This window comes from Serinus canaria, chromosome 1 (assembly GCF_022539315.1).
Source record: "Serinus canaria isolate serCan28SL12 chromosome 1, serCan2020, whole genome shotgun sequence".
NCBI classification, from domain to species: domain Eukaryota; kingdom Metazoa; phylum Chordata; class Aves; order Passeriformes; family Fringillidae; genus Serinus; species Serinus canaria.
In genome coordinates, this window is record NC_066313.1 from 29,335,100 (window position 1) to 29,348,074 (window position 12,975).

The 12,975-nt window shown below is 50.7% G+C and overlaps 1 protein-coding gene across 1 annotated transcript in view; it reads left to right on the plus strand.

Annotated features, from left to right (window-relative positions):
• The first annotated feature begins 6,562 nt into the window (after positions 1–6,562).
• CAPN5 (calpain 5) overlaps positions 6,563–12,975 on the plus strand; it is a 50,537-nt gene continuing 44,124 nt past the window's right edge. The window contains exon 1 of the mRNA XM_030234983.2: positions 6,563–6,652. The gene's annotated coding sequence lies outside the window, so the exon portion shown is untranslated. The remainder of the gene's footprint in view (positions 6,653–12,975) is intronic.

Consider the following 12,975-nt stretch of genomic DNA (forward strand, 5'->3'; position numbering starts at 1 on the left):
GTCTGGTAGGAGAGGGAAGTTTCATCAAGCAAAACTAGGTCTCTGTTATATCAGTGTAAATCCAAAGTAATTCAAGTGATCCCAGGGATGAATTATTCTTGTCAATCTAAGATCTTATTTGATCTTACATCAAAACAAGCTACTTATCTGCAAGATGAGTTTTGTGGAAGAGCCTTGATATGTAGCTCTGCCTTGCCCAGCTCAGGAGCTGCTGGAATCGGGAATTTCCATGTCTCTCTGATGGGAGGTGAAGGCAGAGATGGTGGCAGAAGTGGAAAAAAACTTCCTTTTTTCAGTGAAGAGTAAAAAGGGCAGGCAAATTGCCGGAAAAATGTTTGTCAGGGCTGTTTGGAGTCAGCATTTGTTAGGGTGGCTTCTGACCTGTCATAAACAAAGAGCAGTTGAGAGGACAGCGGTGCCATTTGCTCCTTTCATTCCTCTTCACTCTGGGGAATGTAGGATTGCTGGCAACCTGCTTGTTTTCCAAACAGTCTTGCTTCTCACTGTGGAAAATCCTGTGTAAAAATGAAGATAATTGACAGAACTTCTATAACACTGTCTGCTCTCAGGCAGAGGTGCACTCCTGCCAAAGCAGCTGAGCCCTGGCCCCCTCCAGGAAGGTGGTCATGGTTGAATGATGACCAAAGTCCTGGAGGGTTTGTGGCCAGGAATTGTGGAAAGGTTTGTGTTGGCAGGGAACTAAAGGGCTATTTAGTTCCAAACCCCCTGCCATGGACAGAACACTTTTCACTAGACCAGGTTCCTCCAGGCCCTCATCCAGCCTGGCCTTGAACACTTCCAGGGATGGAGCAGCTGCAGCTTCTCTGGGCAATCTGTGCCAGTGCCTCAACATCCTCACATGAATGAATTTCTTGCTAATATCTAATCTAAACCTTACCTGTCACTTTGAAGCCATTCCCCCTTGTCCTACCACTCCATGCCCGTGTTAAAAGTCCCTCTGCAGCTCTCTTGTATCCCCTTTAGGCACTGGAATATGCTCTAAGTTCTCCCTGGAGCCTCCTCTTCCCCAGGCTGAACCACATCAACTCTCTCAGGCTGTCTCTGTAACAGAGGTCCTACCCATCCCTGGGTGTGTTCGAGGGCAGGTTGGATGGGGCTTGGAGCAACCTGCTCTTACAAAAGATGTTTCTGTCCACGGCAGGGGGGTGGTTATTAGATAATCTTTAAGGTCCCTTCCAACCCAAACAAATCTGTGGTTCTGTGAAGCACTCATCTAGGGACACCTGAGCGATGCAGAGTAGGGAAGGTATTAGAGTAAGTCCAGCTTTCTTCTCGTTATGCAGTGCTGAGCAAAAGGCTGTTCACATGGCCATGAGACTGGGGACCTCAGCCCCATTTCCCATGCTTGTGTCACCTGGTGTCATCTCTAACAAGAAGAATTCAAGGGGGAATCAGGATAGAGGAGAGGACTAAATGCTTAAGCAGCCAGGTGCTGCTAGAGCTTGGTTTGCAGTACAGAGTTACCTTCTTTAGATACAATCCCAGATAACCTTTCCTCTGCTGATTTACCTCACTAAATTTTCAGGGAAAGGCCAGTCTCAGCGTCTCTCAGGGCCACAGCTCCCACTCTGATCTCAGGTGCAGCATCAACCCTCTCCTCCAGTACAAACCCCGATGCCCTGATTTCATTCCTCTAATCAAGGAGCTCCTTGCTGCTTGCCTTCCACTTTGCTTTACCAGCAGACAGCCCAGTAGAGAGCTGCTTGATTTGTGACTGTGCAGCAGCGAGTGCTGATAAAGACAATTAATTAATGGATGGATTTCCCAGCAGAGTTCTCAATTAGGGTGAGCTGTTTGCCAGCCGGCCGCGGTGCAGATCACAGTGTGTGCGCACCCCAAACCACGACCGATGAATTCAGTGGGGCAGAGGGTGGCTTTCATCAGGCCTTCTGGTTTCCACTTGCATTGTCTGCAGAAACCGGGAAAAAAGGGGTCTTTTCATGATGAACAGTTACAATATGGATCTTTGGGTAAAGATGTCATTGCTGCCATTAAATACTTGGCTGTCGTGTTCATGCTGTTCTCCTGGGCATGGTTGTCCAGCAAGGTATAAAGTGAGGATCTTCTGGCTGCCAGTGATCCCAGGTTATTCCTACCTAGTTTATGAGCTGAATTTCCTACTTAAACTGGTCATAGACTTACTTGAGTTGGGCAAGTGCTCTAAGGTCATTGAGCCCAGCCATTCCACCACTAAATCACATTCCTGGCAGTGTGTGGTAGAGGAGAATGGAAAGGGAGGAGAGGCCTGACCCTGGGCAGCCTTAAACTAGGAGGAAAAGGGTGTTACAAGATCCCATAATAGCAAGAAGATGCTGATGAAGTTCAAATGGGAAATGAAATACAAGTATTAGCAGGATAGATATTCAGCTTCTGAACTGTCTGCCAAGGGAGGTGGCAAAATCTCAGGCAAGGGCCTGTCTGCATGAGTGACCAAAGATATCCCCAGGTACCTCAGGTGCCTTCTGAGACCTCCCCCTTGCTAAGCACCTCCCTGGCCTCTGGCAAAGGTTCTTTGTGGAAGGAGCATTGCTGAGTTCAGCCCCCAGACAGGCTTTGAAAAGGGAAAGCCCCACCCATGCTTTGTGGGGCTCCACAGGGTCTTGCTGAACATCACAACATTGCCTTTCAATAGCCTCAACTTCTCCAACGTGGTCAAGGGCAGCAATTCGGCTTCTCATCCAAGAGCTGCTTCTGCCAAAAATACGAGGAGTTGCTACAGCTTGCCTTTTTGTTACAACTGCTGGTCCTTTGGTCACAATGACCCCCATAAATAAAAGAGCTAATTAATGCCCATCTCCTCCCACTGGTGACTATGACCTTGAGTGACCTTGCTTAATTTAACTTTCTCAACCAGCTATTTTTGACAGCGAATAATTTAACATCCTTGTGACCCCAGTCTTGCGTCTCTCCTGCCAACTGGCTCTGCAGTTTAAATGAACAGCAATAAATAAATACATATCTGCAGAGGGACCTAAATGACTCCCATTACTGGAGCATCTGAAGGCCTGCTTAAATAAATCAAGTGAGTAGGAGATTATGCTGCAATCATGTGGAGAGGGAAAGGAGAGAATACATTACTGGTATTCCAGAGGCTGCAACTCAGGGGTGAAAAACTTTGCAGAATTCAGAACAATGAGGTTTAATTCAAGTGCAGATGGACAACCAGAGGCTCACTTTGTGATGTCTTCAAAGAGGAGCAGCAGATTGCAACCTGATGGGATCACTCACCAGTGCTTAGAACTCTCACCAGGCAGCTCCTGCCTTGGGGATGGGGCTGTTGGAGGTTGCTCCCTTTATCTTCATGGCATAAAAGGGAGGATACAGGCACCAACAGCCCACCTGCAATTATCTCACTTTTCTCACCAAAACATACCCTTGGGAGGGAGAAGCTGGCCTTGCAGGAGCAGGGATGGCAGGATTGAGCAGCTCTTCAACTCCCACTGCTTTGGGCAGGCAGACACTCACTTCAAACCATCCTGGGATTAAATCTCACCTTGGGGGTCCCTGGAATGAGAAGGAACAACAAATATTCCTGGGAGGAAGGAAAACCTCACTAAGTTATCTGCATTGAAATCCCAGAGTGAATCATGATACTCTATTTGTTGGAGGAATGCAGCTTTCCTCATCCACTTTGCCTTTTACCTTATTCCTACTTATTTGTGGGGTCTGGTTTTAAAAAATCATTATTTCTTCCTTTCCCCTGCAAGCCTCCATGTCAGCCCTGTCACTGTGGCTTCATTTGCATGGCACTGAGGACATGTGAAGTGTTGTTAAAAATTGTATTTACATAAACTTCCTTCCCCCACTGAGGCTGAAATCGAAAATGCAACTAAGTTAATCAGGAAGATCTGGGCCTGCCACGAGTGCAGGCTGGGGCTCCACTTCCCTGTGGGGCAAGAGGAATCTCTGGAGACCCACTTGCTGCTTAAATGCAGTGGAAGAGCTTCTCCCTAATGTTTTCCAGCTTTTCCCTAGTGCTTTCCAGCCTGCTAACAAAATAAAAGCTGGGCTCCTGCTGTTGATTTGTCTCAAGAGTGAATCCTTTTTCTCTTTTAATTTTTCCTCTTTTTAACCCTTTCATCCAGCTCTGCACAGCATCACTCATCACCCCTGTGGGTGACAAACTCCACCCTGTGCCCTCTGTCCCCATGTCCCCATCAGTGAGATCCTCCCCTTCAGCAGCTTTGGGGTCAAATTGGTGAAACAGCTCAACTGGAAATTACTTTCTATTAAAGCAAGCCCACAGTGGCTAACTGGGCAAGAGGTACCTGTACTGGTGAGAGGAAGGATGGATGACCACATTAATTAATTTACTCTGATGGAGTGTCTCTCAATTAAAACACATCACAAATCAAAAGAGGCTCTATGCTCTCCTTGCCCTCCCAGGGGGCAGCAGCAGCACCTTCCATCCCTGCCCTAGTCTGCCTGGCAGCTGGTTTTAAGGCTATCAAGGTAATTCTGAGGCTGAAGACCTGTTTAGGGTCTACTCTTCCCCCTTAAAAATCTTCATAGACTGAGGGTTTGTCTTTTATTTTGGTCTTTGCCTTCTGCTACTGGAGTTTCCCACCATGGAGGGATGATGGTTCAGTACTGCACATGGACAGGCTTGAGATCTAAATATAGCAGGGGTTAAGGCTGTTTTCTGGGGTGATTTCAATGAGGGGACAGAACAGAGGTGTATGAAACACTTGGTTTTCAGCAGTCCTGAGATCTGTAGGGGAGAGAGGAAAACAAGCAAAGAGAAGGAAAATGTTAGAAAACAGCTTTTGCTGCCAAACAAAGCCTTTGTGAAACTACAGAGTTTTGGCTTTCCTATTCATTTAACTAACAAATAAATTGAAATAATTGTAGTGCAAATATTGCATGAATTGAATAAGTAATGAAATTACAAAACTAACAGGAAAATACCTTAATATGAAAAGTTCATGAGGGTTTCAGATAATGAGAAACTGGAGGAAATGGCTGGTCCTAGAGGAGGTGAATCACTCGTGTGGTTCGTGGTGACCACGTACAGCTGCAGGTGACACCTCGATGGGAACAGAAGCCTGTGCCAGGCCAGTGCTGCTCTGGGCATGGCCTCCTTTCTAATTTTATCACCAAAATTTCACTGCATTACTGCTAATGTGGCAAGCAGATGTCCTTAAGCATTCACACTGTCACTGGCAGGCAGCAGCTAACCCTGTTTTTTTAGCCCTTTTTTTTGTTGATTAGAAGAGTCTGACCACCCACGATTTTAAATGTGAGAAGTTTATTCTGGTCACTTCCAAATGTTTTCTTTAGTTGTTCTTTTCTTGCCATCTATTTTTGGCTTAAATTATGATCAACCGTGAACACTACCAATAAGGCTTGTGTGTCAAGTCAGCACAGCAGATCAGAGCTGCCCCTGACAGAGGGTCTGTAAAATCTCACTGGCTCCTTCCCACCGAGGGGGATGCACTTTTGTGTGGCTCTTGTTTGGTTTTCCCCTCTTGAATGTCTTTTTGTAAGCTGGGAAAGCTTTCCACCAGTCTGGAGACCTTGCCCTGTCACCAGCCCCACCATGCCTGTTGCACGCTGACCTCCATGGATGTGCAGGTGGGCCAAGTGCACGCCCAGCCTTTGATCCTCCCAGTGTCTCAGCTTCCCTCTTGCAAATGAGAAAAGGGGATTAACTTCGGTCTTGGGCTGGAAAACATGGAAAACTTTGGTCTTGCGCTGTGACCATGGCCCATGCTATTCCTTACGGGGGATGTGTCCTTTGCACCCAAATCCTGCCACCTCTGATGACTCTCCCCTGCACCCTCCGTGGGTTATGTCCTAATGCCTTCCAGCTCCCTGGTGTCTCGGTGGCCCAGCTGGTGGTGGTGCATGGTGCTCCAACTTGTCGAGTTCCCAGTGCCAGGGCAAGGTCCCAGGCAGGGCCAGCGGGACCTTGTCCTACTGTCTGGTGCCAAGGCAATGTTGGGCCAAGTGCCAGTGCCTGGAAGGTCCCAGTGTCCAGGTATGCACTGGCCATGCTGGTGCTGGTCCCAGTTCCAGCTCCCAGCTGGTGCTGCTGGTGTCAGAGGAGCCCCAGTTCCCCATTCCTCTTCCCTGCCCAAACCAGTGCCAGCTCCTGTTCCCAGTGATGGGCCCATTTTCTGGATGATCCCAGGTCCTGGTGTCTGGGCAATGTTGGACCTGGATCCCCGTTCACCAGACTGGTCCCCAGCTCCTGGACCAGTGCCAGCTGGCGCCGTTCCCATTTCCCACTACCGGGTGGTGCCAGTCCCCACTCCCAGTAGTGACCACAGCTCCCAGCAGTGGGGAGTGCCGGTTTCCGGTGCCGGTTCCCATTCCTAGTGAGAGTTCCCGGTGCCGGTTCGCTGTCCAGTTCCCGATCCCGTTCCTGGTTCCCATCCCCGATCCCAGTGCCGGTTCCCATTCCCAGTGCCGGTCCTCATCCCCGGTGCCATTCGCAGTGTCGGTGCCGGTTCCGTGGCGTTTCCCGGTGCCGGTGCCGGTTCCCTTCGCGCTCGGAGCGCGGTGCCGGGCGCAGGCGCGGTCCCTGCCCGCCCGTCGGGGCGGTGCTTGCGGGAGGCGAAGCGCTGCGGGCAGCGGCGCGCCCGGAGCGGCGGCACCGGCACCGGGCACCCGCACCAGCCCCGGGCAGGTAAGGCGATCCCCGGCCCCGGGAGGGGGTGGCTCTGGCTCGTCCCTGCAGCGCCGCCGCTGCTCCCTCCGCGGGGGGACGGCTCCGCGCCCCGCCCCGCCCGGGGGTCCCGCCGCGTCCTCGGGGGATGCTCGGGGGCACCTGTGGCTTTGGGAACCGCGTAGCAGCTGCATTCCGGAATGGGGGCAGTGCGTGTTTCTATGTGAGCGTGTGTGTGCGTAAAGGGTTTTTGGGAAAAAAAAGCCCGAAGCAGACACCCTGCTCCTCCCCTGCGCGGAGCACGCTGCTCCCTTTGCCTTCAACAAGCGGTGATGTGAGCGCTGGTGTTTGGGGGTGCTGAAGTCGGGGTACTCGGTGTGGCGCATAGGAAAGTTGCATCCCGGATGATTAAAACCCCACAACTGCCCCCCAGTTCAGCTTGTGGAGCCAGGCTGGACAGAAACTTTGAGCACCGAGGCCTGGGCGCTGGCTGGAGAGCAGCAGGATTTCTGCGCTGAGAAAAAATCCTGAGGTTTCAGTATTGTTCTTTGTTCCGTTTTTTGGGGACAAATGCAGGGGCTTTTATAAAGTCTCCTGGAAAGTTAAGGCGAGAGAGAGCTCCCGCTCTCAACAAAGGCTAACTCGCTGCTGGGGTGGAGGAGACTGATGGCTTTTGGGGTTTCCATGCAGAGATATGAATCTGGATTTTCCAAATCCCAGTCTTTCTTCCCTTCCCTGAAAAATGTTTTTTTGAGCTTGAGACACCAGTTTGGTGCTTTCCAGCAGAGGGTGTCCCACTGGATGTGGCTCTGGTCTTCTTTCCTTCACCTCCCACTCTGGTAGTTGCAGGTGAGTGTGGGCTGCATGCCTGGCTCTGCAGATCCAGCCTGTGTCGTGCTTGGATATATTACCAGTTATTTAGCACCAGTTACCATTTCTGCCTGGATGCTGTGCTAGCTCTAAGCTTGGTGGGGAGTGCAGCCACAGCAAATGGAGCTGGAAGCAGAGCAGGGAGCTCAGTGCGTGGTGGAGAATGCTCTTAAATCCTCAGCTGCTTGTCTTCTGCATCCAGCAAGGACCATGCTGCAGGCTTTCCCCAGGGCACCTCTTATCTCCATCCCATCTCTTATCTTTGAGGGATCCTCCTGCCTGGGTCAGCCTGGGTTCTAAGCGTGCCGAACCGCTGTTACACTGGAGGGAAGGCAACACAGGGTCCCTGGAGCTGCATCTCTCACCCCTTGCTCTGCACATGGAGAGTGGATAGCCCAAGGTGCAGGGATCCTGGCTGGCCCATCTACTCAGGGTAGCAGTGAATTGAGGAGGGACAAATTTTGGCATGCAGGTGAGAGCAGGTATCACCTGTTGGCAGCATCCTTGGGGCAGCAAGGACTTGGGCAGGGGAAAAGCAATAGGGTCTGGCATGGATGGAGGTGCAGAGCCTGATGCAAGTGCTCACCGCTTACTCCTGCTCGGTGCAACATGTTGCTACAGGCACATCTGTCCTGGTGGGTTCTGTTTCCCCCTGCTCTTCCCAGGAACATCAGCTGCCTCCTGCTTATTTAAGCAATTCTTTCATGTGAATCACCTGGGGCTCAGCTCCAGCCCATGACCCAGGCAGTGGGGTTGTAAAACCCAAGAGGGAGTGAGAGATGCTCTCTCAGGAACCTTTTTTGTACCCTTAGGAGTGGGATGTGAGGTCTGAACCCCTCCTGCAATGGGTGCATGTGTGCAGGTGCTGCTGTGTGCATGGGGGCTGGCTCACTCGGTGGCTGGTGCTTGCCAGCAGCCATGTGCCAGAACTGGTTGGGAAAAACTTTCTTGTTGGCACCAGAATTAAGGATCAAGTCATGAGTGAAAGGAAAAGCAGGTTTTGAGGAAGCCAGCAGGGCTTGCTCTAGCAGGCCCTGCTCAGAGTAGAAATCAAGTCCCTTTGTGATGTGATAAGGACACCATGATGACATGCAGAAGGAATAATGCCATCTGCAAAGGAGTGACACATGAAATAGGGGAAAAGTGACGTGACCAAGGCACTAAGGTTTGTGGCAGACTCAAGTCCAGCCTGCTCCCTATCATCAGCACCCCAGTCCCCATATGAAATGACTTAGGTGTGGCTTTGACATGGCCACAAGCCTGGGAAAATTCCTGCCCAGCTGCTGTGTCCACCATGGCATTTTCTGCTCAAGGGAGCTTTCAGCTGGTGATGGACAACTACCATGGGTATTCTCTGAGGTGGAGGAAGATGGAAACCCAGAACTATTACTGAAGGGGGCTGACCTGTAGCTGTGCTCTCATTTTTGGGGAAAGGAGATGCTCCAGGTCTCCTTTACCTGGATGTGCTGGCAGTTTAGACAGTGCATATGGGAGTATGTCAGTGGAGAAGATTTCTGCCAGGGGGGGCTGGGGGAGGTGACAAAGGGCACTGCTGGACAGATTAAGCCCACGCAGCAGAGCTTAAATCTGCTTAAAGCCTTTCAGGGAGGATCTGAGCTCATTCTCATTTTTCATCCTGAGATCCGCCTGCAAAACCAAGCTGAGAGGTGGATGAAGTGCTCAGCCAGAGGGCAAGAGCTGAGCTCAGGCTATAGGGCTGGCCCCTAAGCTGTACACCAGCCTGCACAGAGGGGCACGCTGTGTCTGGGCTTTGTGCTATGCTTAGAGATTGAATCATATTGGGATAGCTGAGACTGGGGGTTCAGGGCTGTTTTGGTCCTGGATGCCCCGGGAGTGTTGCAAAAAGGAGAAGGGAAACAGGCAAAGGGTGTTTGTGGGACATGGGTACGGAAGAGTTAATGTGGAAGGACCAGGCTCTTCGATCTGGCGCCTGAGAGGGATTAAGTCAGCCTGGAGCAGGTGCAGGGAAAAGGGCTCTGAAGCTGCTCAGAGGGATGGAGAGCTATTATACGAGGCTATAAAAGCCAAGCCCAGCGAAACAAAGGCAGAGAGAGGATGTGCTTGCTGACTCCAAATATATCCAAGGGGTGAACTCCAGGCAGGCAGAAGAGCGATTTAAACTGAGGGCAGTGTTGGTGCTGGGGTGTGAATTCATTCAGTTTGGCTTAGGAGGCTTGTCTAGAGGCTTTGCAACTGTGTCACATCAGAGGAGATTAGGAGAGTGTGAATTAGAGCACCTCACCTCTCTTGCAAGGTGCTTGGCTGTGATATAAGCAGGTCTTGGCATTTGTCAGTGTAGGAGGTCAGGACTCTGTGGTCCAGACACCCTGTCCTGGTGTCTCCTTTGGGAAAGGCTGTGTTAGCCAAGCAGGTCTCACCATCTTCCTGATATGGGACCAGACTAGCCATGAAGCAGATGATGCCCAGCTGAGATAATTTTTTGTCTTTGATTACGCCTCAGAAAAATGAATCCATCTCTCCCTTTCCTGGTTGCTGCACAGATTAATAACAAAGCATCCATTCTTTAAAAAAGGCTTTGGCTCTGATCCCAAGAGGAATTTAGACAGTATTCGTGCTGGGGTATGATGATATGAAGAACGGGTGCATCCTCTAAATCTGCTCACACTTGTGCATTAATTACTGGATATTTTTGGCTGTCCAGAGATGCCAAGATTCTTCTCATAATGCTTTCTCCAAGCAGGGCAGCATCAGGTTAATACAGAAGGAGAAGGATGCAGCTGTGCCTTGAAGGCTGGGATCAGGCACTCTCTCTCTCTCTTCCTCCTCCCTAATCTCCAGAGTTGTCAGTCCTTTCTCTGCAGCTGTCCAGAGGTGAAACCCCTTCCACAGAGAAGCCTCCTCAGCCCACCCAGAGGTGTTTGTTGTCCTCTGCTCATGCCATGGTGGTGCTGGGCACACTTGGGCACCGTTTACGTACTTATGTCTTCATGCCTTCACCTTCACTGCTCTTCTGAGGGGCTGTGGGGCACAGAGCCTCAGCAGTGGGCTTGTGCTGACCTGCTCGGGCCAGACAGTGCTCCTGCATCTCCCAGCCCCGCGGGCACTGTCACGGGTGGGGAATGAGGGGCGGTGATCACTCCGCTCTGCTCACTTCCAGTTGATTACCCAGGGAGAAAGGGCCAGGCTCTGGGCACTGCAGGAAATGGACACAGACCCAGTGGCTTCATGGAAGCTACGTTTGTCTGGCTGCATTAACCCTTTGCCTGCTCTGAGCTCTCCCTTTCACACCATGGAGAATTTTCATCCATAGCTTATGCCTACTAAATTCGCTTACACTGTAGGAGGCACCCCTTTGACATAGGGCTGACTTCTTGAGGTCATGGAGGGAAATAGGAATGGTTGCCATTGAGTTTTTCACCCTCTCTGGGAAAAAATCCTTTCTGTTCCACTCTGTGACCAAGGAGACTTCACAGTTTTTGCTTTTCTGCGTGATGCATTGGTTTTTCAGCCAATATTGCAGATCCTCATGCTTTGGGGATCTTCCTGGACTGGAGATGTGACAGATGATACCCCTGCAAAGCCGTGCTGGGAGCCCGCGGGGTTTGCAGCATCTAGGTCAGAGCCTGGCTCCTTTGGGCCTGGTCCAGCCCTTCAGAGGGGCTGGACTGAGCTCCTAAGCCCCTGCCTGCAGCTTTTGTGTCCCAGTTCAATAACACTTTGATGCATTTTGCCTTAAAATACTCTTCTGGCAGAGAAAAGCTCTCTCCGCCCCTTGGTTTGCCCTTGTGCAGAAATGACCAGTTTTAGTCATTCCACCATCCATCTGAGCATCAGCTCTGTTCCCTCCTGTCCTGTGACTTCCATCCATTGGGAACGAAGATTAAAGGGAGAGGGGACTATAAAGCATCCCAGCTACCTAAAGTCTGCCCCATGCTGGGAGGCTGGAAGCCTTAATGTGAAGCTCTGAAATTATTTGTGGGTAGAGGGCTCCTTCTCCATACCAGCAGGGACTTTCCCAGCTTTTCACAGCTCCCAGCAGAAGACAGACATGTTGGAAAGAAACCAGGAGAGGCCATGAGGACAGCCAGAGGGCTGGAGCACCTCCACTATGAAAACAGGCAGAGGGAGTTGAATTATTCAGCCTGGGGAAGAGAAGGGTTCAATGAGAACTTAGAGCACATTCCAGAACATGAAGGGGCTGCAAGAGAGCTGAGACTTTTTACATGGGCATGGAGAGATAGGACAAGGGGAAATGGCTTCAGACTGAGAGAGGGCAGGTTTAGATTAGACTGTAGGAAGAAATTATTTTCTGTGAGGCTGTTGAGGCAGTGGCACAGGTCACCCAATAAAGCTGTGGATGCCCCATCCTCAGCAGTGTTCAAGGTCAGCTTTGATGGGGCTTTGAGCAACCTGGTCTAGTGAAAGATGTCTCATGGCAGAGGAGTTGGAACTAGATCATCTGTAAGGGCTTTTCCAACCCAAACCATTCTGTGGTTCCATGATTATATAAAATTTTCTCCTAGCCTGGCTGCAGCTCATCCTTACGCGAGGGAGACTGCAGCCCTGGTTGATTCCTTCAAGGTTTATCCTGTGACCTAGACAGCTATCAAACAGGGCTGTGGCAGACCAGGGCAGGGCCATGCTTTTACCATCAGGAAAGGTACACAGAATATTGCTTCCTATCTAGCTACAGCATGACAGGCAGCAGCAGGTCTCTCTGAGCTCCTGGTGAAAAGGGCAAAGCTCCAGCTCTGCTCCTGCATTACCTTCCCTTAAATTGTGATGCACCGTGGTTTTGTGCTTGTGTTGGTTTTGTTACATCTCCAAATAATCCATACAGTGGTTTCTCTGGGTGACAAAAGGCATCCCTCCCTTGCAGCAAGCACCCTCCATCCCAGCTTTCATCACATTTCCACTGGTTTGAGCTTCCCTGACTCCATGGTGTGGGATGTAGGTGGCTTTGGATGATTCCATCCCTTCACAGCCCCTCCTGGGCTGTTCCACCACTTCCTCCTGTCCTGTATAGAGATGAAGAATGCATGTCTGTTTGTCTCTCTGGGTTTGGGGTTAATTTGTTTTATTTTTTCTGAGGCACACCCCGGTAATCAAAAGCTTCCTATGAAATGTTTGCAGGCTTGTTGCTCCCAAATCCTTGAAGAGCTGGTCCTACCAGTTGTCTGAGCATGTGTAAATACTGTGAGAATTGCTTAGGGGTGATTAAGGGAGGTGATTTCTCTGCAGAGCAAAGGGAAGCCTTGATTTGATAAAAGCTAAAGCTGCAAACTCTACTTTTTCAGAGCCAGACTACCACTGCTGCATGAGTGCAGGATGGGGATGGTGGCCACTGGCTGCCTGCCCAGCAAGTGTTGCCTTTGGATCCTGGCAGGTCTTCATGCAGGAGCAGGAGAGTGGTGATTTATTGCATCTAACACAGGGCTGTGCCAGGGTCCTGTCCTGTGCAGGAGAGTGAAACTCCTGCCTGTGTCACAGTG